Raw genomic sequence first — 26,657 nt, forward strand, 5'->3', positions numbered from 1 at the left:
ACTTTGCCACTTACGTATTTCCTGCTTTTCTTCTTGAGATCTGAAGTCCCAGGAAAATTTGCAAGGGAGGAGCTTGTGGCCTTTGTCTCATCTGTTCAAGACATCTCTGTCGCACCTAGCACAGAGCTGAGAACTCAGGAGGTCCTCAATACATGCTAGTTAAGTCTAAGAGGGTGTAAACTCAGAACACGTGGCGTGTAAGCAGGGAGCAGCGAGGCTAGGGTGAACCGGAGGAGGCATTCAAATCAAATCATTTTTTTTTGATAAACTGTGCAAGAAAACAATACTATAGTTGATCTGCAAGCATCTGATTTGCAATTCCTAGTCTCTGTGTGATCAGCAAGCAACTTCTGCCTCCCTACACTGGGAAGATAAATTGGCACATGGAATAGCAGAGAAGCGTTATTTGGCCCATTCTGAACTTCTCTCCTTAATCCAGGTTTTCTTCTGGGCAAAGGGACCACCCCCAAAATGTGCAAAGGCATCCCACTATAAAGGGGCCATTATACTCTGGGAAATAGGGGCCTCAGGTCTCCCCCTGACCCTGAGCCTAGCTCTGTTTCCTCGGGAGTCTTTGCCAGGCTGTACTCGGACGTGGTCTGCCATGCAGCTGTGACGGTGCGTGTTGGAGAGCAAGTGGGCGAGAGGGGTGGGAATCAGTGGACCGTTCCCCTCCATACTGTGTCGTTTAGAGGCAGAAACCCTCTTGTGCTCCTTGCCTAAGGATTCAGGATGGGGATGTTGGCGTTTGGGAAAGTAGAGGAATCTAGGTCAAAAGCCAGGTGAGCAAGAAGGTAGAAATATCTTTCTTCTGAAAGAACGCTAAATATGGTGACAAGCTCCTAATGACATGAGGAAATGGGAGTCTTTATATTTGGGGAAAACAAAGAATGAAGATAATTGAAAAATGCATGCAAATAATCAACTAGCCTTTTTGGATGTTCATCTAAAAACCAGATCATGTGGAGGAGAAATGACATGTCTGACTGTTTGCTAACAACAGCCCTTCGGGGGCCGGGGAACGTGGGGCAAAATGAATTCAGACAGAGATTTCTCTCTGAAAACCATTACTCACTGCCATGATGCCAGGGTCACTGAGAGCTGGAGCTTTGCTGCCGCGACACTGTTTACATCCCAGGACACACAGGGACAAAAGGTCATGGGAGGTAAGCAAGCCTGGAGGCCTCAAAGTCAAAGGACAATAAACACACCAACCTTCAAGGCTTTTAAAGAAACACAAGTGGGCCAGGCAAATTCCCACTTTGCATGTAGATTCACAAGATCTTGTAGCAGATGGAAGGAGGAGTGGGGCAGGGGGTGGCTCAGACTGACATGATATCAAGTTGATCACAACCAAAACGGGCCACGGAGGGTCAAGGCGGAGAACAGCACTTCAAACGTGCCTGAACTGGAATTCAAACTGAACTGGCATTGAGGAGAGGGGTCAAAGTCAGGGGCAAGGCTCCGGGGAGACCACTGAGAACCAGAGAGAGAGAAAAACCTTTTTCAGAAAGCTCAGGAAATGTGATGAGTTGCCACTCTGATGTAATGGAAAGAACATTCAGTGATGTGACTAGTCGTGGACTTGGGGTCCAATGTGTAGACGCCCAACTATGACCTGAGTAGATATTTCATCAGCAAATAGTTTGGGGGTATTTAATTGACACGCACGTGTAGCAAGTCAGCTCCTGAAAAACATCGTTAAAATATTCTCCTGCGAATAGCATAGAGCTTTGTCCTAAATTTGAATATTTGCGTTGAGCAGTCTGAATAAATATGGTGGGATTTGGCACCCCTCCGAGGCATTGTTTGCTAAGAAGAGAATGCTTTTAAATCTCCTAGAACTCCAAGGAAAGGTCCAGAACCCTTGGCTTCCTGAGAAGCTCAGTGTCCCAGCCAAAGCACGTTCCACTTCCTCTCTTCTGTCACCATCACGCACTGAAGTTCTTCATAAGTCACAAAGGCCAGTCTGATTCATTTCTTCCTTACTGAGCCATCACAGCAACTTGACTTTGAAATTCAACTTGAAGGGAAAAAAAAGTCTATTTTTAATCAGAGAAAAACCTGAAGTTGAGTGAAAATCACTTCGCATGTCCTGTTGACTGTAGACTAAAACCACTTCTGAGATGATCATTAATTTTCTGGAGGTGATGCACACCAGAATCAGCTTCCATCCCACTGCGTAATCAATCAGTTCATCAACAGGTCCGAAGGGACCACGCGAGTGTTGTGTTCTCTCTGGTGCTACGTGAGACTTCGGGAGAACAGAGTGTCAGGTGACGTTCAATGAATGCTCAGGGCTGGATTCAAGTAATTTTAACCACAGGATTGAAACGATCAGGGGAAAGGACGGAAATGCAGAATGACTTCAACAACTACTTCATGAAAGGAAAACACCCAGTACGTGTTTCAACGTTCTCATTTGGTGGTATTTCTTCATAAGGATTGAGGTTAACTATGATATCTTTGAGAAAATCTTTACATTTAACAAATGTTTCTGAATAATATGTGTGCTGATTAGAACTAGAGAAGAAAGAACTAAAGAAAATAAAGAACTGAGGAAAAACACTAGGAAATGCATTTTGTCTATAGCTTATTCATTTTATGTATTTTTCCTGAAATCATTATGCATTCATATCTTTCAAAAACTTCTCTCTAATATATTTTTTAAAAACCCTAATTCTAGGTGATCACACTTTGAAACAACTTTCTCTCCCAGAACCTATTTCACATATCAGATCAAAAGTTTTCTCACACAAGCATCATTTCCGTTACTCTAGAAGAACTTGAATTTGTAAGTTGATTACAGAAACAACTAAACTGTGAAATTTAACCACTTTACTTGTTCTTGTTAAGACTATAATATGCCTATAATTGTGGCTTTTAAAAATGACATTTGCTGGTGTTTCTTTAATGCCTGCAACTATCAGGAAGATACGAATAATGTTTTACAACCCTACCTGTAGGTAACCTCTGATGACATGTTTTTAAAAATTAATTCATGTACATAATGAAAAATTCAAGCAGTAGGAAAGTTGTCAAGTGGACAGTAACATTCTACTTCCTCATCTGGCCATTCTGACCCTGGTTATTAAGCAGTTACTCACAGTTCTTTCAGAAAACACTTTGCTCATATATAAAATATGCATTGCCCATTCACAAACATGCATACGTTTAAATTTTTTTCATAAAGAGGATCACACAGTACCCATAGTGCCTCCTCTGCTTTATTTTCACATAATAAGATGTCTCGAAGAGCTCCCCATGCTGGCGCATGTAGATCAGTCTCATTCCTTTTAACAGCTGCAAAGCATCCAATTATGTCAGATATAAGCATATATCCAATACATTCTACAATGTTTCAGTAGCCCTTTATTAATTGGCATTTATGTAGTTTCAAGACTGATGTTTTTTATTTTAAATTCTTACGATCGAATTAAAATTTTAAACCTTGTGTAGATTACTTCGATAAAAAGAAAACGTCAATGCTTAAAAATGAAATCGTACTGAACCTCTCTTGTAATTAAAAGAACTCAATCAAATTACTTTCAGTGTATCAATTTTGCAAAAATATGGGAAAAAGTGATGATTCCCAAGGGAGGGCAGGATGTAGGCAACAGGTAAGAGGCCTATTCAAAACATTTTAACAACCCATATAACACAGACACCCAAGACTCAGAGCTGATGCCAGCCATAACATACCACGTGTTCATCCAGGGCCCGCCAGCTGGATGGCAGTCTGCGGGGGCAGGAATTCTCACACATTGTTGTTGAGGATGTAAGTTGAATGCAGTCTTTCTGGAGTACACTAGCCATTGCCTTTTTTCCCCAAAGTCATTGAAAAATGTTTACTGAATTGAATACTCATCTAAGAAAACCATCGAAAGGATATATATTTTTTTGTAAAAGCTTTATTGAATTGTAATTCACATACATACATTTCACCCATTTACACTGCACAAGTCAGTGGATTTTAGTACATGCCCAGAGTTGTGCACTCATCACCACAATTGATTTCAGAGCATTTTCATCATCTCGAAAAGAAACTCCCTACCTTCTAGCTGTCACCTGCCCATCTTCTCATTTCCCCCAGTCCTGGCTAACTACTAATCTACTTTCCATGTAGATTTTCCTGTTCTCGGCGTTTCATCTAAATAGCATTTATTTCCATCTGCTTTTTAAGTTCTGCTTGTCAATTTCTACAAAGAAGCCAACTGGGATTCGAACAGGGATCGTGTTGAATCTGTGCATCAGTTTGGAGAGTTTTTTGACATTAGGCTGATGCCTGCGTGTGGTATTGGGTCCAACTGAATGTTCCAAACTCTGGGAAATGTACCTTTGTTGACTGTGACTGCCTGTCTGGGTCACAGACCAGCAAAAGCTTGGACGGAGATGACGTGGTATGTTATGGCTGGCATCAGCTCTGAGACCTTTCTGGTCTCCGGGGCTGGGGGCGTGGGCCTAGACCCTGGGTCGAGGGGAACCGGTCATGGGCATGCCTTTGGATTGGAGGCAAGATGTCTTCTGCATCCACTTGTCTGATTTTTAGGTATAATGGCGTAGACTCTCAACTGCTTTTTTAAGTGTCTTTTTCTGCTTTCCCCACCATGAGGCTTCTTCATAATGGTGAAGCCAGAGAACTGATCTTGTAAAAACTAATTGCCCCCCTTTTCCTCTCACCCTTTTGACCTCTACCCATTCTCTTGATGCTGAAGCACCCCAATCCGTCATCAGGACTGGAAAAACAGAATCTCCCTTAAGTACTGAGGAGGGGGCAAAGCAGAGCAGTGATCCCCGGGCCTGGGGCAGAGGGGAGGCTGGGACTCTTGTCCCTGTGACGTTAGCGTAATGTTCGGGACTTTTCGTGCCACAGCCCTTGAGAAACACAAGTGTTTTCTTGCTTCTTCTGCCTTTGGGATTATAAATTCCTTGAGGCCTGGGACTTGTTCAGAGCTGTTTTTCCGGTACTTAGCAGGAGTTGTGACAGACAAACATGCACTCCAACATTTATTGCATAAATATTGTCATCTTTCAAATGACGGTACTTCATGCAGTTGTAATGACCATCACGCCAGATGAGACCCGGGGAAATGATCATTAGAAAGGCCCACAGATATAACACGTTAGTGTTCAAAAAGAAGTCTAAAAAAAGGAGGAGGGGAAGAAAGCAAGATACAAACAGGATCTCACCTGAATTTTCTAGTGGTGTTAGAGACACTGGCTCGAACAAGAAATGAGAATATTGGTTCCAGCGAAATATAATTATAAACACACTGGATTCAAAATTGTAGTTGTTCCTATGATGCTTCGTGCAGATTCCCAATTTCAACGTGTTGTTTAAATAAATGACATAAGATTGGATCTTTTATAATTAAACATCTGTAACAATGTATATCTGAAGTCTTGCCTTCTCCTGCCTCTCTTTTCGGACAAGCTTGTTTTCGTTGGACCACCAGCAGCAAATTCCTGCAATTTCAGGGCCACGTGACATTGTTGTCATTGCTTTTAGCACAGGCATCTGTTAGTAAAGAGACCAAAAGTATTCTCTTATGAGTCACTAACATACTTGCCAAAACCAATTAAACTCATGCCAAATATGACAAGTCACCAGAAGACTTTTAACAATTTACAGTGTTTTTGCTGGGGAAGGGAAATAAAGAAGGGAGAGAGAGAAATTTGCATAGCACTTTTTTTTTTCTAGTGAGCTTCAAAAATTATAAGCACTGAAATTAAGTGATGCTAACTGCAGTGTTATTTTTTCTTTTTCTTTTTACACTCTAAGCTAGAGATATAGTTGATTTTTGTGTGTAGGGGAGGAGGTAATTATGTTATTTAATTTATTTATCTTTAACAGAAGTACTGGGGATTGAACCTAGGACCTTGTGCATGCTAGGCACACACTCTACCACTGAGCTATCCCCTCCCCCCTGTAACTGATACTTTTGGTGGTTGCTCCTTTCCTTGTCTACTGTACAAAATATGCCTGGTTCTTTCTGGGCTGGAATTGCTAACCAAACGTGAATGAACAGTTTCTGAGTAATCAAGAGTTGTCCTTAACAGGCAAAAAGGTAAACCAGCAATGAAATTGTGCATCTGAAACAGTCTCCGGGTAGGAAATTTAGCTCAGATAAAGGCTTGGGATAGAGTTCAGAGGACCAGCAGGGGAGGGATGTTGGTCCCCTCACCTCGCCAAGTGCAAGAACGGTTACAGGTTGAAGAGACCTTTGGGAAATGGTCTCATGTAACTAGCGGCTACCTCTTGGACAGTGTAGCTCTGGGTAATACCATCCATCCCAGGTCTGTCTAGCCTGGGACGCCTCCCCTCTTCTAGACGTCTATAAACCATGCGCAGCTGGTACGTCATTTGGGTGACCCATAGACTCCTGAAATTAACCATTTTCCAATGGACCAGGCCAGATTGGACACCAGAGTTTCCACCCTCTGCGCCTCCTCTTCATGAATCGCCCCGTCTTGGGGAATGACTTCAAGCTGCCCGTTGACAAAGTTTCTCCTGCATCTCTCCAGCTTTAGATGCCAGCCGATCACCAGTTCTGTGGAACAGAGTTCTCAGTAGCCCTCAGACTAGCTCTCTTCCCTCCCTGCTCACTGCCCGGTCGCCACCATGATTCATCTTTATGATATTTTACCTGGATTTTTCACCAAAGCCTTCTAAATGGATTTCTTCCCTCCAATCTTATCTCCATGCAATTCATTCTTCACATATTGTCAGAGATTTTGCTTTCTTTTAACAGTTTTATTGAGATATAATTCACAGACCACAAAATTTCCCCATATAAAGTGTACCATTCAGGCTTTGAGTGTATTTACAGAGTTACACAATTATAATCACAATTGATTTTAGAACATTTTCATTACACCAAAAGGGACCCTGTACCCTTCAGTCATCAATCCCCCACGGACACTCCCATCTCCCCCAGCCCTGAGCAACCACTAAGGTACTTTCTGTGTCTATAGATTTGCCTATTTTGAAAATGTAACATAAATGGAATCATGTAATATGCAGTCCTTTGTGACTAGCTTCTTTCACTTAGCACGTTTTCGAGGTTCATCCACACTGTAGCATGCTCAGTATGCTGTCGCTTACATTTCTTTATTTTTATTGCTGAGTAATATTTCATCGTATATGACATTTCGTCATGAACATTCATCAACTGATGGACACTAGGGTCACCTCCACCTTGTAGCTATTGTGAATAGCACCGCTAAGAACGTTAAGGCAAAAGTTTTTGTTTGAATACCTGTTTTCTTTTGGGTACGTACTTCGGAGTGGAATTGCGGGACCGCACGGTACTATGTTTACCCTTTTGAGGAACTTTCAGCCTGTTTTCTACAGCAGCTGCCCCATTTTATATTCCCCCAGTGGTGCCTGAGAATTCCAGTTTCTCTACATTCTTGTCAGCACTTGTTATTCTGTTTGTTTGTTTGTTTGTTTGTTTATTATGTCCCTTTATCCATAATGGGGTATCTCACTGTGGTGTTGATTTGCAAAGCTCTCTCTGAGATGCAATTGTTATTATATGTTTTAGCTACTTCAAAATCCTTGAATAATTTCTCATAGTTTTCAGAAAACATTCAAACTTCTTTGCCTGATGAAATAGAGAAAATTGAATTTTCTACGATTCCTAGAGGCCGCTCATCAGACCAGCAGGTGGAGGAGGTTTACCTACAGGGCTAGCAACCCTCCCAGTTTACGTGGGATTGAGGATGTTCAGGATATGGGATTTTCGGTGCTAAATCCAGGAGAGATCCAGGCACATGGGGACAATTGGTTACCCCACTTACCTTGTAAGAAGCGAATAGAATGGAGTTAGTGACGGTTAAGTGGGGGAGACTAAACTCCCTTGTCAGACACTGTTGAGTAGTTGGTGGGGCCACATGTGGAAAACACAAGCTTTAGGGACGGAGGTAGAGGGTATGAACAAAAGAGCCATCAGGAAGGCAGCAAAATGTTGTGCAAAGGACATTAGCATTCCCTGTGTAGGACACCCTCATGCCTTTAGTAGTAAATCAACCACAGCATGTGTGGCTCCAGTGGACTTTTTCATACAAACTGACTCAAGGAAGAACCAAGAACCCAAAAAACTTGGGAACTTTTTATTCTGTAGGCTTCTGTTACATGCCCTACAAAAATTAGGAGAATCATGAAATATAATTCATACACATTCACTAATACATTATCATTTCAAAATGGGACAATTGGATTCCAACTTGGAAAATCACCTTCCTAAAAATTATTTCAGAATGGGAAAGTTTATTTTTGCCAAAGGAAAAATGAGCATTTCCTATAAGAAATGGGGTGGGGGGAGCTAACATTTATTGAGCATTTCTATGTGCCAAGAGCAATACTAAGTAGCTTTACATATATTATCTCATTTTATCATCCTAATGGTAGTTCTCATGTGTTAGGTACCATTTTATCCTCAGTTTACAGATGAGGCATGATAATACCAGAGGGAATAATAAGCCAGTGAAATTATCGCTTCAGCAGCAGGAGCCAAGCCCAGTGGACTGAGAGCCTCGAGTGTCTTCCACAGTGCAGGGAAGACCACTCTTCATTGCCCTAGGGAAGTAAAGCACACGTGGAGAGCCCAGCAAAATGAAGGAATGGAACTCACCATCTTTGCTTGGAGAGAGGTTTGGGTTGTCTCTTGGCCATTAGTGAGAAAATAAGCCATATTGACTTCCGCTGACAGCCATGTGACAGGGTTTGAGTGTATGGAGCAGCTTCAAGATACGGAGTGGAGAGAAAAAAGAAACTGTTACCTTGTGAGCACAGTGTGCCTGGAGTCCAGCCTACGTTTGGGCCTCTCAAGTCAGATGATGCATTTTCTTATTGCTTCAGGCAGTATGAGTTGAAGTCCTCTGCTGTTACTTGAAATCCTAGCTGGTGACACCGTGACTCTGCCTCAGAGACGGCCAGCCAGGCCTTCTAGGCAGGGGCTAGACGGAAGACAGGGCTGAAGTTCAGAAGAGTCTGAGACACCAGTGAGAGTCAAGAAGAGGCCCAGGCAAGGAGGACCATGGGGTCTCACCTAAGGTGGGAGAACAGGCCACAGGGGACCCTCCAGGACCACAGCTCGAGGAGCTCGGAGGCCAGACGGCCCAGCGCAATGCAGATGGCAGCAACCAGAACCCTAGGGCAGCTCCTAACCTGAGGCTCCTCCCCTTAGTCACAAGGTCACAGCCACTCCTTTCCCCAATCCCACACACCTCCTATGGAAGAGCCAGGTGGGAGGAAGAAATATGAAAGACCAAATTACCTACTTACCTCCACAGAGACTTTAAATAAGAAGAAATTGAAATACGAAAAGATAGCAAATTAGTCGTTCCTACCACCTCCCTCCTCTCCCTGCAACCCATCCTTCCAGCTGCCCAGCTAGGTGAGGACTTGCAAGGAAAATTAGACCCCTTCAGAAAATAAAGAGGCAGTACTTTTTTTTTGTTCATCTGAACTAGAGTGTGTAAATTCCAGCCCCACAAGATCTATCTACAGAAGTCATAAGAGTGCCACAGGATTTGAAAATAAGGAGTGTCACCCTGAGCCCTTGCTGGTTACCTGGCTCTTTTGTGCAGAGGACGTGAATCTCTGGCCTACGTGCTACCTCTCTCCCCCATGGGGACCCAAGGCGGGGATCACTGACTGATCATCCCACGTTATCCTTCTGAGCCCAGACATAGCCTCGCAAGCCTTCTCAACAACGTGCTCCAGAAAACCACTACCAATTGATCAGGGGTGGAAAGTACGTGGAAAACTATTTATGAACAACAATTTGATGAACTTCAGGAATCAAGATTCTTTTTTTTTTTCACATTTGCAAACTTTTTTTTATTTGAAGTATAGTCAGTTTACAATGTTGTATCAATTTCTGGTGTACAGCATAACATTTCAGTCACACATATACTTATATATATTTCTTTTCATATTCTGTTTCATTATAGGTTACTACAGGACATTGAATATAGTTCCCTGTGCTATATACAGTGTAAACTTGTTGTTTATCCATTTTATATATAGCAGTTAGTGTCTGCAAATCTTGAACGCCCGATTTATCCCTTCCCACTCCCTTTCCCCCTGGTAACCATAAGTTTGTTTTCTATGTTTTCTATGTCTGTGAGTTTGCTTCTGTTTTGTAAATAAATTCTTTTGTGTCTTTATATATATATTCCACATATAAGTGATACCATATGGTATTTTTCTTTCTCTTTCTGGTTTACTTCACTTAGAATGACTACCTCCAGGTCCATCCATGTTGCTGCAAATGGCATTATTTTATTCTTTTTTATGGTTGAGTAGTATTCCATTGTATAAATATACCACAGCTTCTTTATCCAGTCATCTGTTCATGGACATTTAGGTTGTTTACATGTCTTGGCTATTATAAATAGTACTGCTATGAACATTGGGGTGCATGTATCTCTTCAAATTAAAGTTCCTTCTGGATATATGCCCAGGAGTGGGATTGATGGATCAGATAGTAAGTCTATTTTTAGTTATTTGAGGAATCTTTATACTGTTTTCCATTATGGCTGCACCAAACTACATGCCCACCAACAGTGTAGGAGGGAGGAATCAAGATTCTTACTTCCATTTCTTACTAGAAAGTAGACCTTCTGAAGGAGAGACTTCAAAACTCATTCTGAAGGACACCAGAGCTTCTCCAACACAGGGAGAAAAGACCGTGTAACTCTGAGCTCTGCTTAAAGAACCTGGGTTTTCATACTGACTCTTTTCATCCCCGCAAAGAGCAGCTTTTCTTTCTCCTTCCTCCCACCTCGTCCCCAGGCATCACAAAGCACAGAGGGGAAGCTCTTCTTCACAGCTTTTCAACTGGCTCCAGAACCAGACGTAACACTGCTGTTTTTAAAACACCTCGCTGCAGCCAAAAGTTTAGCCTTCTGGTGTGGGCTTTCCTTGCCTTTCAGTGTGGTTGAACATCTGACAACCATTTGGTGGAATAAGTGAAGGGATTAGAACAAGAAACACAACCTTTTGTTGACTTTTCTGCTGATCCATTGGAAATTCATTTAGGCCCACACAAGCTTGCTGATTCTTCCTTTAATATTAAAAATACAATTTCTGCAAGAAGCCAGTTCCCATCTGGGATGTCGTAGATGGCTGTCAACACAGGATTCCTAAAGGGGAGTCCTCTCTCACCCTTGTGTCTGCTCTGCCACCTTTTAAAATGATCCCAGCATGCTTGAGACAGCGCCAGATGCGGGGCCTCAGCCAGTGATGTCATTTGTTCACCGCCAGGCTGGAGGGCCTCGCCAGGAGCCGTGTCACCACACGGAAAGCCATCTCTTTCGGGGAAGCAGTTTCAAGACCGCCTCCAGGTAGGCCTAGGTCCCAGGGAGGCTGATTCCCCCAGGCCCCAGGCCTTGAACTGTCTTCCCTGTGGGCATTCTGCAACGATTGGTCTCTTCCACCCCGCACCCTGCCCTCCCCCTCTCTGATGAAATCTGCAGAACTTCTGCAGCCCAACGTCAAGCTGTTGAGCACATTAAATCTGAACATCTTTATAAATCTCTTGGCCCTTCCATAACTCTGAAAGCTGCACACGAACCCAGTGCAAGCTCTGGGGGATTTTTCCAACCAATGTGGCGCGTCCTCGGGGAGGGGCGGGGCCGGAGAGAGTCAAGAACCCACGCTTGGAATCGACAGGCTTGCGTCGGTATGTCAGCTCCGTCACTTTTCTCTGCTTGTGTCCCTGGACAGATTTCTTCATCTTTTGGAGCCTCGGTTTCCACATCTCTAAGAAGCAGGGCAGTAATATGTGCTCCTTGGGTTTTTAGGATAACCGAGAAAAATGAGGGAAACACATCTCTTTTCAGGGTGCTTGGCTTCCCCCCTTTCCCACCCTCTGCACGTAAACACAGGGCAGAAAAGGCCGGATCATTTCACTGTCGTTACTTTCTGGATGGGAAGAAGGGGTTGCTGTGGGGTGAAGGGGATATGTTTGCAGGAAATCGGGGAGACAGAACCTCAACCTCTGGGGCAGGCTCAGGGCACAGCTGATCAACCGCCCGCAGCATCCTCTGCCGGGGGTGGCCGTGGCGCTTTCCCAGAGCCGCCCTAGCGGAGGGGCACCTGCCATCCCACCCGCCCCGTGAGCGCAGCCGGGGCAGCTGGGGAAATCTAAAACCGGGCGTGCTATCGAGTTCTGCTGTGGGATTTTCACACAGGCCGGGTAACTACCGACCTGGGAGCGGGCTGAACCGGTGACCCCAGCAGCGCGAAAGGCTCGGGTCGCATTACCGCCTCCCCAGCCCTCCCGCGCGCAGCTTCGACTTCCTCGCGTGCCCCAGGGCGGCAAGTCCAGCGCTGCTCAGGGGCCCTGGCTGAGCGCCGCTCCTTCCAAGGAAGGCCAGTGGGGAGAGCAAAGATTAAAGGAAAAGAATCAGTTGATCCCTGCGTGGATTTTCAGTGCTGCTGTCATCTTTGCTGAAGCAGCACAGATGGTCAAAACCTTGGTGATGCAGAGACTCCGTCGAGTGGCAGGCAAGGTGGGTGGTGCACGGGGCCTGGGCTCGCAGACGCTAAGTGTGCAGAGCTGGCAGCGAGCCGAGAGGTGATGGAGGCCAGCTCCTCATCTTCCGGAGGGCTCAGCTGAGGCACAAAAGACTGAATTAAACAGTAGGTCCACTGTCCACTTCTTTCTGCTGGTCCCTTTCCATCAGCATTTCTCAGAGTGTGCTCCATGGAGTGCATACTTCAAATGAGGGATGGAGAGAGCTATTCTGAAAAAAACAGACCCTGTGGTCAAATGGCTGCATATTAAAGCTGCCCTCTTGGGATGAACAGTGCACATTCACATAAAAAGAGCGACGCTATCAGAAGCTGCTAATGGGGTCTACCACAGGCCGGGAAATCCTGGAGTAAACAGAAGGAACGGGTGGTTGCTGGAGGCTACATTCTGTTCCTAACCAGCAGTGGTTCAAACCATCAGGACATTTGTTGACATTAGCAGGATCGTGGGCCAGCAGATCCAGAGTAAGCCTAGCTGCTCCACCATATCAGGCGTGAGATTGGCATCTCCTCTCTCAGTTCTCAGGGCCCTCTCCTCATGGTCACAAGATGGCAGCCACAGCTCCAGCTATCACATTCGCTCACACAACCTCATGCAAAATCAGAAAGCGAAGAGTGTCAAAAAGGAAGCACACTGTCCCTATATTTCTTTTGCTATTCCCAGAGCCCCCAACCACCCCATCCCCAAAGGAAGTCTCATTGCCCAGAAGAAGTGAGTCACATGCTCACCTATACTCATTCTTGGCAAAGGAGATTACAAGTCCTATTATTGCCATAGAAATATTGTGATTCATTCCCTGGGGCTTGGCGCGTTATCTCTTGGACGAGATCATAGTTCTGATGGCAAAATAAAGGATACATGGCTATTTGGAAGCTACTTTATAAGTAGCTTCTATCAGAAGAGTCTACCACGAGAGATTTCTCCAGGGCTTCTGAAAGCTTTTATATGTGAATGTGCACTATTGCTCTCAAGAGTTAGAGTTAATGTACAGTTTCCCAAACTCGTCTGACCACAGAACCCCTCTGTCACCAATCATCCCACGAGACTTGGGTTCTATGGAACACACTTTGGGAAACACTGTCCAATGTATAACCTCAGCATTTCCCTTCTTAATTTGCATGACATCACTTTTAGACTAGACAGAAACCTTCTCTTCAGCCTTGAGTAAATACAATTCTCATAAATTTCTGTCTTCCTGATGTTTTGTTAAGTCACTCCCTGGCCAAGTCAAACCTGAGTTCAGAATGACAATTTTCCTGTCTCTGCCAAAAGCCTTGCATGGAGGCATTTATCCTGAAATGTTTTCAGTCCCCACAAAACTCTTCAAAGCTTAAAAAAAAAAAGCAAGATGAAATCCTGAAACCTAAATTCCAGCAGCTGTTCTAAAATGGTCTAACAATTCCATCCACCCGTGAACACCATGGTCACGCTGGTGTATGTTCCATGTGTCTCTGTCTTTTCTCTCTAACTAGTTAGCTGTGTAAGTTTTCGATCCTCTGGGAGCCTGACCATGGTGTACACTCACAAATTGTTGTTCACGTGTGTCCGTACCAGCTCACGCACTCACGCACAGTCACATCTGCACACAGACCCACAAGTGAACACGGGTTCACACCTGTGCACACACAGGTTCATGCATTTGCACACATACTTGCACGTACATGGGCTCACACACCTCATGGTGAGGTATAACCTACTGACCCCCAACACATAACCGGCAGTGTCATGGGCGTCCAGGGGCAATGATCTGTCTCATTCAGGGATGCGGGACTCACTGAGATTCACAGGCCATGTGCGATGTTAATGGAGCGTCAGGGAGATGGGGGACAGAGCTCCTGACAACACAAGGTCATCACTTATTCATTCAACAAACACTTTTTGAGTAACTTAAAAAAAAACGTTGCTTAAAGCTCTTAGGCTTAGAGGAAAACTTTGGCTTGTATTGAATTTGCAAGATTTTCTCACCTTCCACACAATGATTGTGAACCATTGCAGTTACCACTTACCAAGAGTGCCCACAAACAGTGCTGAACATTTCCTCAGTGTTGGCTCCATTCCTACACGGAGCTATGAGCCAGGGAGTACTATCGCTCCCACTTTTACAGATGAGGACACTGAACTGGGGGGCCCACGCCCTACTCTGCCTGACTCCAGAGCCACACTCATCGGAAAGCCTGCTGGCTCACGGGGAAGATGACCGTGGGAAGTTGTTGAGACTCAAGGTGAAATCTTCTCCATTTAGAAGTGGACCTGGGCTCACCAGCTCCTTCATGAAGCTGTAACCACACAACTAGGAAATTTTCTCATGGCTTTATAGAACATCTTTTTTTTTTTTTTTTTTTTTTTTGAAGGCTAGATTTGGTACAAATTGCGAAAAATGTAACCCAGCTTTCTCCTGGGGAGATTTGGTGTCTGTGTGTGCATATGTGTCAGGGTAAAATCAGCTTAAAACTTACATTAAAGGTAATCTTCAAAGAAGAAAGTGTCTCTCAAAGGGGAGCTTGTCTGAGATTTGCAAAGCAGCAGGGCACTGATCCCACTTATTAATAAAATAAAAATATATAAAGCCAACATTTTCCATACATCTACACGGGAGACAGTGCTATGTGCTTTACATAATATTTTTTTTTCCAAATCCTTACAACCATCTTGGGAAGTGTGTGTTGTTGCTCCGGTTTATTAAATCAGGAAACCAGGGTTTCAAGAGGTGAAGTCACAAAGCTAGATTTGGTGGCCACTGTGGACTTGAGAAATAAGGAATGATTACAGGTAGGGGAGTCTGGGCCGAGTAGCTAAGGCCGCCACCTTCTCCTGCCGGGCGTGGTGGCCTCCAGGAGGCACTGGCCAGCGGCTGAGGAGGCGCCAAGCCATGAAGTTTGGACAGCGACGCTGCGGCCCCCTCAGCTTGGGTGAAGGCCCAGCCGGATCAGCCTGGCCTGGAACATTTCTGTACATTCAGGCCAAGGTGCCAGGGGCTCGAGGGCATCATTTGGGTCCTCAGTTCCCCGTCCGCACCGAAGGACAGCCTTTGCTGTTTGCTCAGTCAGCTGACAAGGTGCTTGCCTGTGAATGAACAATGCTTATCAATCGCCGTGAGCCCCCTGGAGAAAGGTGCCGCTCCACCCAAAGCATTGTTTGACTATTATTCTTCTTGCTTTTATTGGTGTTAAAATATAGTCTGCAGTGTCCATATGAATTGGATTCTCCCTTTCAGTGGATCATTGGAAATGCCATTGTCTTGGTTTTGGAGGAGCTTGGTCTGTGCCACAAAATCCCTTAAAAAAAAAAAAAAAAAAAAAGCCTGAAAGTAAATTCAACTCTACGTGGTGAAATAAACGAGAATGTCTCTTTCATATGATCGTGCTTAGGCTTGGCTGCTTTTAAGACGCTTCAGGGGATTTTCTTTCTTTCTTTCTTTTTTTCCCTCCTCCCAAGCTGCCTTCTTTGTTCAGGGATCCCTGTTCGTCCTCCTGCCTTTTCTACAGTGTCACTTACTGCTTTGCCAGAGACTGAATGTGAGGACACAAAGGGACAATGAGACCCGTTACCCGAGGCAAGAAGCCACCTGCACGCATTTACAGAGGCTCCTTCTCATGTGTCTTGTTAGCTTGTACCAAAGGCATTGACAGCAGGGCCACCACCCAGCTCTCTTGCTCCTGGCAGATGAGGGAGGGCTTATCCCTCAGAAACTGATGAGCTCTCAGGAAGCCAGGGGAAAACTCACTGGAATTATTATTATTACTGTGGTTATTAATTCCATCCTTTTTTTTTTGCTACAAAGAGCAGGGCAGTGGCTCCATCCTGATTCACATTAAATGTATCTGATTATAACCTACTTTTAGGCAGAAAGAGGCCAGTGCCACTTAGGCTAGACTGAAAGCACAGAGCTGTAAAGCCACCTCCCCGGCCATCACTCACCGCCTTTAGCCACTGGACCCTGGAAAGTCAAAACAACATGAACAAGTGAGGACGTTTTCTTCCCAAAAGGCCAAATGAGCTAAAGGAGATGGGAGACCCTTTTGTGTTTCAGCCGAACAATTGGCTTTGTTTTGCCCTTTCATTCCTTATTATCTCTCCTCTTCACTCCTTGCCAAATTCTGCAGGAATGAAGAAGTTGGCAGAAAACACTGCACAAAGGCCACACACTAAATATATTCATAACTGCTGCTTCCAAAGGCCAAAAGTAAAGCAAGCATGAATTGGGGAAGGAAGTCTCAGCATAACGACAGACCCATCTGGGCAGTGACAACGTCACCCGCATCATCTGACAGAGAGTAGGAACAAGCAAACAACGATTTTTTTTTAAATTAAAATTTTTATTTAATTATTTTTCTAGGTGAGGAGGTAATTAGGTTTATCTATTTCTTTTTTAATGGAGGTGCCAGGGATTGAACCCAGGACCCCGTGCATGCTAAGCAGGCGCCCTACCACTGAGCTATCCCCTCCCCCTGCCAATGACGCTTGTTGACATGGAATAAATAAATGAATGATTTATGCATCCAACTGAGGAGAAAGTCTGCGCAGTCTGCCGGCTTCAGATTCTGCCAAGCGTGCAGCACACCTGCAAGGTCACATCGCGAGGCGCTCGGCGGTGGGTAGGGCCAGGTGGTAACGGCAAGTCGCTCTCAGCGCAGATCGCTGCAGGGGAGAGAGTTCCCGGCACAGGCGCTCTGGCCCCCGTCCAAGGTGCCTGGTTACTGAATTACCAAAAGGCTCTTCTAAAAGGTCGGCCGTGGTGTAACCCCAAGGATGGTGTGACAGCGAGGCCCCGATTACTGCTTTTGTTTGGAAACTCTTTCCCACATGGCTGGTGTTAAGGATGAATCAATGACCACAGCCACACAGTGTCTGGCTCCTAGTAAGCGTTTATATTTACTGAACGAATGAATGAGTGAGTGTGTAAGCACAACCTAACTGTGCAGCGTGAGATTCAGTCTGATGGTTCTAGAAAGTATATATCAAAAATTTCACTTTCCTTCATCCTCCCCTAAACTGTAATAGAGCTGCTATATGCTAAGTAGCACAAAATGAAGAAGGAAGGAAGGAGGGGAGGGAGAAAAAAATATTCTTCCAAGTTGTTGAGCAAAAGATTGTGTTCAATTGTGCAGGCTAGGGAATGGGGAGGGGAGCCCACCGGGCGGTCAGTCTGGTGAGCTGGTCCCTGAGGGCCAGGACCACCTCTAGCTCCTAATCAGGTGGGGGCAGAGCCCCAAGCAGACAATGTAAGCCTGAGACACCAGAAGCCAGGAATTAAGACCCAGGCCCAGACCCAGACAAGACCGCGAAGTAAAGGGACTGGGAAATGACAGGTGGGGAAGGAGGAGGGGTTGGCAGTAAAGGGAAGTAAGTTGCAACATGAAAAATCAGAGGCGATCTGGTAAAATCTGTGGCCTTGAGTGGAGGCACGGGAGAAACCAAGTTCTCAGGTCAGACATGCTGTGAATTTTAAAAATAGTTTAAAAAAAAAATGATTTTTTGTATTCCCTAACCCTGTTTTCTCCCAACACTTTATTAAAAATTTCAAATATACAAGGAAGTTGAAAATTGTGCAGTGCACACAACCACCACCTAGGTTTTACAGGGCTCACTCCACTACATTTGGTATTTATCTGTCCATCCCTCTCTCCTTTCATCAATCCGTTCTGTTTTTTAAAATATTTTTGTTCCCAGCATTTTCTGATGAAAACATAGCTCTTTTGTTAAATGCTCGTGAATTTTGTTGTTATTTACATGAAGGTAAATGTAGCTGGAACAGCTAATTGTCTCTTTCCCCGTAGTAATAGCCATTGAAAATACGTACATGGAAATTGAATGCAAAGACCCCATTTCCCAACGTCCTTTGCAGCTAGGGGCAGCCCTGTGGCTGAGTCCCGACCAATAAAATGCGATAGGAAGTGTCACGTGACAGTTTCTAGGCCCCTTCCCTAGGCAGCAGTCCCTTCGCCCAGCTTGCCCTCTTTCATCCCTACCGCCATTCTGCTGCCTGGAACAGGATGTTGCCATCTTGGACCGTGAGGCTAAGGACCACAGCCTAGGGGTGGCATGATGGAGCCATCAGGTGGGTGAAGTCCGTGGTCCTGAAGACTCCATGGAGCAGAGCTGCCCCGTCAGACTGCTTACCCCGGGACTAAACCTACGTGAGGGAAATAAACCTCCTACTTGTTTCTGCTACTGTTATTTTGAGTGTTCTGTCACTTGAAACCAACCCTACTTCTAACAAAGGTAACACGACTTCACAGCCAGTGAGGAAGGGCTTACAATGAGAAGCAAGTGACACAGCCTAATGGAATGCCTCCCCAGCCGCAGCCCCAGTTGAAATCCTCAGAGGTACATTTTTAAGTGGTTACATCCACATCCCTAAATAACGTTTCCATTCTCCTTTCACCGTTCATCCGTTTTAGACACAATCTGCTGACAAGCAGCTCCCGTGAGCCCTTCTTCCTCTCCTCCTTCCTTCTTCCTGTCAGTAAAGGCGCAGTGCTATTTTGGGTTTCTCTATTATTTGTGTTTGTGAATGTAGCATTATTTATACAATTATTTCTTTTTACCATAACTAAGGATGACATCTCTTGCCTCCGTGCTGGATAATGTGAGGTCATTAGCCCACCTGCCGCCAAGTCTTTCCACTTCTGCTGGGTCCCTCCTTGGTCCTTCTTCAGCTCAGTCTCTATTGGTTTTTTGTTTCTGTTGTCAACATTGGCACCATCTACATACTTTGACTGACAGCTTCACTTTTGAAGGTGGGGAGCCTGCCTTTGTTCTTTTGGATCCTGAAATGCCAGAATGTAGAGGGCTCTGCTCTTGGGCACCAGATCCCACCTTTGGTGCCCTAATTTGGCTATAGCCCTGTAGCTTCCAATCTACAACTCACACAGTTTATTGTTTGCTTTGGTTTGTTTTTGTTTGTTTGTTTGGGGGTTTTTTTTGGCGGGGGAGGATTAGGTTTACTTATTTATTTATTTTAATTTTTTTTAATGTAGGTCCTGGGAAATGAACCCAAGGCCTTGTGCATGCTAAGCATGCGCTCTACCACTGAGCTACACCCTCCCACCATACAGTATATTGTAATTATGTGTTTACAGGTCTGTCGCATCCAGCCTTTTATCCTTAGCATCGCACAAGTGTCTGGCATATGGAGCTATCATGAACTACCAAAGTTTTTTGAGCGACAAGGCTGAACCAAAACCCAGGTAACTTACTTCCTATGCATCTCCAAACTCCTGGACATTTCTTGAAAATTCGGTGTTTGAGGATCGATCGATATGGCAGTCCCACATTCTCCTATAGTTCAACCCACTCTATCGCTTCTTGACAGAGACAAGTGAAGTTCGCACAGACACACTTAACGTGGCTCTGTTTCTCCAAGTCTTGGAGGCTCTAGCAACCCTGGTGGGTACCCTGGAAACACCACCTATGTCTGAGCAGAGGAACCGCATGTCTGTAAAATGAGATTCAAGCTCAGGATGCCCACCATGAATGCCTGTTTGGTGGCTCATAGGCTCCTGAAGTCATCAGGTACCGCTCCTAAGAACATGCCTTTGGTTCAGTGCATGGTGTTTCCATAGAGAAACAGATGAGAATGCAGGAGCACGTGTTCACATGCATTTAGTGAGGAAGAATCACGGCCCTGTCATGAGTATTCTTGGCACAAACATCCAAACCATAATGAACACCAGAGGTACATGTTTATAAGGACCACCTTCAGCTTGGTGCTATCATGTTGTCGAAAGTGAGGCTGGAGATGAGAACTATAAAATTAAAATCGTATACACCGATATGCCTTCCCTACAGTGTTTTCATGCAAGTTCAAATCTGTCTGACTTCTTAGAGTGAGTTTTCAACAGCTCAGTTGGAGATCTCAAGATTGTAAATTTGGAGAAGATGATGAAAGGAGATTACAATCTGCCCTTCTCATTCCAGGCAAGAGAGCATCTGAATCACTTCAGGAAGTCCTTGGTCCAATCCTACCTCTTTCCTTGTCGATGTTAGTATACCCAGAACATTACCACAGGCGGTCGTGATTGGTGGCTAGAGCTCGCATAAGAAAGGAACTTGAGAAAGTAGAAACTTGAGTAAAAATCAGGGAAGTGACTCCATGACGAATGAGCAAGTCACTCAAGTAGCAGAGAAAAATCCCAGACAGAATCAGACTGTCCCAGAAAAGGCATTTAAATGATGATGGGCTGGTCCCCAAATCATACTTCCTTCTACAACCCGACGCGATCAGCATGCCCACCATGCTGCAGCCACCTGCACAAACCACACCACTCTCTTTACAGCCACCCAGCCCACGGGGTCCTCGGTGTTCGGTGGCTCAGTTCCCCACCAGCCATCCGCCATTGCTCCTGCCTTCTCATTTCCCCTCGCTTATTTGGCAAAACTGTCCATCTGCTCTGTGGTCCACTGGATTGCTATCCTCTCCTTCTTTCTGTAGGAACAGAATCCCCACATTTCACTGGTCACATGGCAACCTAACCTTAGGACTACATTTCCCAGTCTCCCTTGCTATGTGTGGTCACGTGACTAAGTGATGGGAGGAATATATGCAATTTCCAGGTCATGTCCTTAAAGGCAGTGGCTGTGCCTTCCCTGTTCTCCTTCCTACCGGCTGTAATGCAGCGCCACTGGAAGTGTCAGGGAGCCAAATGGACCCAATGAACACCCTAGGAGAAGACGGAGTAACAAGGGGGAGAGAGACTGGCTCCCTGACCATCTATTCTGTATCTAAATGCAGCACTGCGCCAAATCATTTTTATCACTTTTGCAGCCTACCCTCAATGCCAAAGCTCTGCTCCCACAGCGTTAGTGCCTCAGTGAGGCCGCCTTCCAGAACCCTCCGCCAAGTCCTAACTTTCCCCATGTTCGTGGTCGTGTTGTGCACTGCCGTTGGACTTCTCAGTGCCAGAGGAGTGGTGGTACTTGGTCCGTGTGGTTAGCTCTTCATTAAACTGAACTAGGAAGTATGCTTCAGCTCATAGAAGGTGTTCGGTAAATGCTTGTCAAGTGAATGCATGACCAAGAGAAAGTCCTGCCACTCAATGCAAAAGAACCAGTTCATGGAAATTTTCTCCTTCAAATTCTTTAAAAGAATGATCATCATCATCATCTTACATTCATTTAATCAATGTGTAGACACTGTACTAGTTAGCTGTCCAATGCACTGTCTTTTAATCTCACAAGGACTCGATAAACTATATATTGTAGCTATGATTATGATTATTCCCATTTTACAGGTGAGGAAACTGAGCTCAGAGAAGCTAAATAACTTGCCCTAGACAAGTTAAGTGGCACAGCCAGACTCACAGCTCTGTCAGTCTTGCTCTAGTGCCACAAGCATCCTTAACCATTGTGTTAACAGTGACGGTTTAAGATAAAGAAACAGGTAAGTGAAGAATGAATTTCTTGAGTGCTTACTGTTCAGATTTGCTGGGTGGGGAAGTGCCCCCATCCCAACCTAGCCCTGGAGGAAGCTGGGGCTTGGAGCACAGATCATGCAGGGACCACAGTTTGATATCCAAGAATGCACAACCCAGGGTTCTGGGTATCTAGATTTCCATAAATTCTTAATGGTTCTTTGAAATTTTTTTTTGTATATATATTTTTTATTGAGTTATAGTCAGTTTACAATGTTGTGTCAATTTCTGCAATAATGTTGCAATCATACATGAACACACATATATTCGTTTTTTCATATTCTTTCTCACCATAGGTTACTACAGGATATTGAATATAGTTCCCTGTGTTATACTGTATGAACTTATTGTTTATCTATTTTATATATATTAGTTAGTATCTGATTTTTTTTTTAAGCACAACAGCTCACCTTTGCATAGCGCTTCATGGTGAATAAATGCTCGTACAAACTCTAGCCCTGTAATACGATTATTCTCATTCTCCAGAGGAGGAAACTGAGACCCAGAAAGATGTGACTCGGCTGGTAGGTGGTTAAATAGACATCTAAACACAGGATTTTTGTTTCCTTCACGTCTCATGCTCTTCCTAGTTACCATGTTTCATCCCTTCTGTCCCTCACCCACTCCCTTCCCCGAAGCATGCTTCAGAAAAATGATGATAGACTTGCCTTTACAGAGGGCAAAACAAATAATGCTAAGTTTTAAAATACTTTTTTGAAGTGTTGTTTTTTTCGAGGCATCCATCCAGTCCCGTTAGCTAGGAAAGCTGTAGAAAACACAAGCGTTTAGTTTGCATTTTGAATTCAACTAAGGCTGGGAACCGTGCCACTGATGGCTTTCCCCTTAGGTGGCCAACCTGCTTACATTTTTCTAGTACCTTTGGGAGTTGGCCCAAGTCATCCGAAAAATCATCCAGAGCCTGGAGAAATCTACTGTCCGCGCATCGCCTCCTCCCACAAGATACGTGGTTGAGGTCAAGGTGAGGAACACCAGCAGAGCAGGCGGGCTGCTGCTATGACGCCAGTGGGGACCCACACTGGGCGCTCAAAGGATGCTGGTTTCCAAGGGAGCCAAATACGCATGAAGTGCCCTCTTTTATTGCTCGGTATTCAGACAGGTCGGATCCAGAGCCCACTCACCTACCTGGATGCTGAACTTTTTAGTGGAAAATTTACCAGATGCAAACAGGGGGTTTTTGTACGAGGTGTTTTCCCTGGACCACGGTTTTGTGGGAATCGGGGTGGGGGAGGAGGACACGCTGCAGACAAAAGGCTTGGCGGTGGGGCCCTGCTGGAGAACTCAAGCAGGGCCGAAGCTCAGAATGACGGAGATGCTTGTGGTGACAACCAAGTCTGCCGGGAAGAATGTGCCCAACCGCTCCCAGCGGGGAGCCGGCCGCAGGGGAAGAGGAGGGAGGGCGCTTGGCTCAGAGGGGAGACCTTGTGGGAAGAGGTGTTGGGGTTGCTCTCGGGAGCAGCTGTTTGGCTTTGGCTGGCCTGCTTTCTGGGCCCACCGGGGGCCGTGGAAACACGACGAGGCTAGCCCGCCACCCAGCCCAGGTAAAACTGAGTCCTGCTAAAGAGACAGGAAAGGGGTCAGGCCCAGAACAGCAGGCCAGGGCAGGGCCAGGGGTGAAGATGCAGGAGGGGGGAGATCTGTGGGAGAAAGTGTGAAAGAGAAAGGGGCAGGGAGGGGGAAGAGGGAGAGAGGAGAGAGGAAAAGAGGGACTAGCTCAAGTGGTAGAGCACGTGCTTAACATGCAGAAGGTCCGGGGTTCAATTCCCAGTACCTCCTCTAAAAATAATAGATAAACCTAACTCTTTCTCTCCCCTCTCCCCAAGAAAGAGGGAGACAGAGAAATCAAAATTATTCTTGCAGGAGGGGTAATCAGGTGAAACCAGTTTAAAGCCTTTAAGAATGGGGGCTCCCTGGCTCTCCGAGAGACGGAGCTGAGCAGCTCACTGCTGTTTCTCTTCTGAGAGGTGTTTCCTGGCTGTCTGTCGGCAGGGAGGGAGGTTTGGAAAGCCTTCAGGATAAGCAACAGTGGGAACACCACGCTTTCACCGGGGAGGCCACACACGGAGCCTGTGCACAGAGAAACACACACACACACACACAAATAGGCGCAAACAAAACGAAATCTCCATTCAGTCCATCTTTCAACAGGAAGCAAACACATGGCAAACATTGCAAAATCTGGGCTTGGCAGGCGGTGGCCTCGGGGTCTCTAGGTGGGTCTGACAGCAACGGGGAGATGTTAACCCTTCGTGTGCCGCTTGTCATTTTGGTCTTCACCTGAGAATGAAGGCAGTGGGTTTCCAGAAAGTCTCAAAAACAATGAAAAGTGGGGATGGATGAAGTGTGCAATTAAAGGAGAGAAACAAGACCCAAACTGAATCTCCAAGTGGTATTAAAATCAAGTTAAAATAACTTTTTGAAAGTCAGCGATTGCAATATTGATTACTTAATATTTATCCCAACTTTAGTAAATGCACAGGAGACTACAAGGAAAGGGTTGTGGGGTTAGCTAGCTCAGGGCTTCTTAAACTTGAATAAACACACAATCCACCGAGGGGCTGGTAGAAATGCAGACTCTGACAGTCATCTTCTTTGGGGGGGAGTAACTAGGTTTTATTTATTTTTAATGGAGGTACTGGGGATTGAACCCAGAACCCCATGCTTCCTGGGCAAGTGCTCTACCACTGAGCTAGCCCCTCTCCCCACCTGCAGCCTCCGATTAGGGAGGTCTGGAGTGGGGCGTTGCTGACAAGCGCCCGAGTGATGATCACTGTGGCTAGTGAGGGTATACGTGGATTTTTTTCTTCTTTCTACGCTCTGGTATTTTTAAATCTTCTATAATAAACATGTTACTTACTTTGACAATCATGAAAATGTTTTCCTTTTGAAGATGAGGTGTTGGTAGATTAAGTCCAGTGCCTCATCTGACCAGATCCTGGAAGATGAGACTCCAACAGGGAAGGCAAATCAGAGCTTTGATGCCCAGCCCGGAGTGGGGGGTCGCAGGGATTCCCCGGGAAGCTTTACAGAGCATGTGCCCCCTGGGGACTTGTCGGAATGGGGGTGGGGCTGTGTAATCGGAGAGCTCCGGGACCACACACCGCGCGGTCGGTTCCCCAGGGCGGGGAGCCCCTGCGCAGCGGGTCTGCGCAGACGCAGACGGTGCGCGTAGCTGTCATCCAGACCCAGCCTGCGTGTGGCTGCGGTGGCAGAGTAGAAACATACTGTATTGTGTGTTCTCAACCAGTAAAACCCAAGCTGTACACGCTCATCTAGAGTAAATCAAGCCATTCACTGCTCACACTTTGTGTTTGTGCTGAAGAAGCCACCCCACAGCTCGCTTTCATACATCTGATGGAGAGACACAAAGAATTGGTGGTGACCTTGTCGCTCTCCTAAGACACCGGACAGCTGAGGCGGGTAACCAGACAGGACCCTCAGACTATGGGTAAAGCCCGTAGGTTTACAAAGTGGGTCTGTGGCACCAAGAATCTGACAGTTGAAAATACCAGATAAATTGGCATCTTGGGAGTCCTTCTGTCCGTGGGAGAAGTCAGAAGCATCACTATCCAAAATGTTCCTCTTTTGTGGAATCACAGAGAACTTGTGCCATTCAAACTATGGTCACAGATACAGCAATATTAACTGAGTCATCAATAACATGAACAGGAGCATCTTCTCGTCGTCTCGTTTCAAGGATAAGGAAAATGAGATGGGCTGGTCTGTGGACTACATCTTCTATGTATTATTTGATTAGTCAGAACTCTTTCAATTCAAACCGGTAGAACCAAGAAAATGGGAATTTACTGAATCACGTAACTGAAAAGTCTATCTTCAGGCATAGCTGTATCCAGGGACTCCAGTGATGCTAGTAAACCTTAGCCTCCTTCTTCCCCTCTCAGTTCAGCTCTCCTTCACGTTGGCTCCTCTATCAGGCAGGCTTGCAGTTGGGGGACAGATGCTAGGAGGTTCCTGCTTGCTCGTCATCCTCGCTGAAACCCCAGAAAAAGAAAAGTCTCTGCCATGATAGTTTAAACAAACATCCCCTATTGGAGTCTTTTTAGCTGGACTTGGATCACATCCAGGAATCTGGACCAATCTCTGGGACATGGGGGGGCCCAGTCCTCCAGGCCTTGGGGCAAGTGTCCAGCACTGGATCCACACATGAATGTAGTTGGAGATTTAAGAGCAGAGAACTGAGAGCTTTTCTAGAAGAATATGGACTATATAATTAAGAGAAAAGAGAATAAACCTTAAGCAAGAAAAAAAGTTGTGTCCAATTCATGGTCTATTTTGAACTTCACATTCAGGCTGGTTTGCCTGACGTGCATCTCAACCTTTTGTGTGTCTTGGTTCACGTATAAGAATTATAATGTGTGTAGGCAGCCTGGGGTAAGGGGAGGGGAGCGGAGTCAGGGGAAGGAATTTGGGGTCCCCGCAGAGGCTGCGGTAGGATTAATTGGCCAAGGACTCCAGATGTCCCAAGTTCTGACAGGAGCACTGCTATGCAAAGTGATGTACAGTAACCAAGGAGAGCGCCCTCCATCTGTTAATCAAATTCAGGGAAACGCTCTGAAATAAATCTTATTTTCATATTTGGGTCTGTACACCAAAGCCATAGGGATTGTAGAGGAAATACAGCTTTGTCTAAATTCCCCTTTGTCTAAAATTATCCAGT

General features: G+C 45.4%; 1 long non-coding RNA gene across 1 annotated transcript in view; it reads left to right on the forward strand.

The window, feature by feature from the left end:
- The window catches only part of LOC116151762 (uncharacterized), a 76,135-nt gene extending 49,919 nt beyond the window's left edge, over nucleotides 1–26,216 (forward strand). Inside the window, exon 3 of the long non-coding RNA XR_010382563.1 lies at nucleotides 19,631–26,216. This is a non-coding gene — a long non-coding RNA (uncharacterized LOC116151762). The remainder of the gene's footprint in view (nucleotides 1–19,630) is intronic.
- Nucleotides 26,217–26,657: the final 441 nt, after the last annotated feature.

This window comes from Camelus dromedarius, chromosome 10, assembly GCF_036321535.1.
Source record: "Camelus dromedarius isolate mCamDro1 chromosome 10, mCamDro1.pat, whole genome shotgun sequence".
Classification (NCBI taxonomy): domain Eukaryota; kingdom Metazoa; phylum Chordata; class Mammalia; order Artiodactyla; family Camelidae; genus Camelus; species Camelus dromedarius.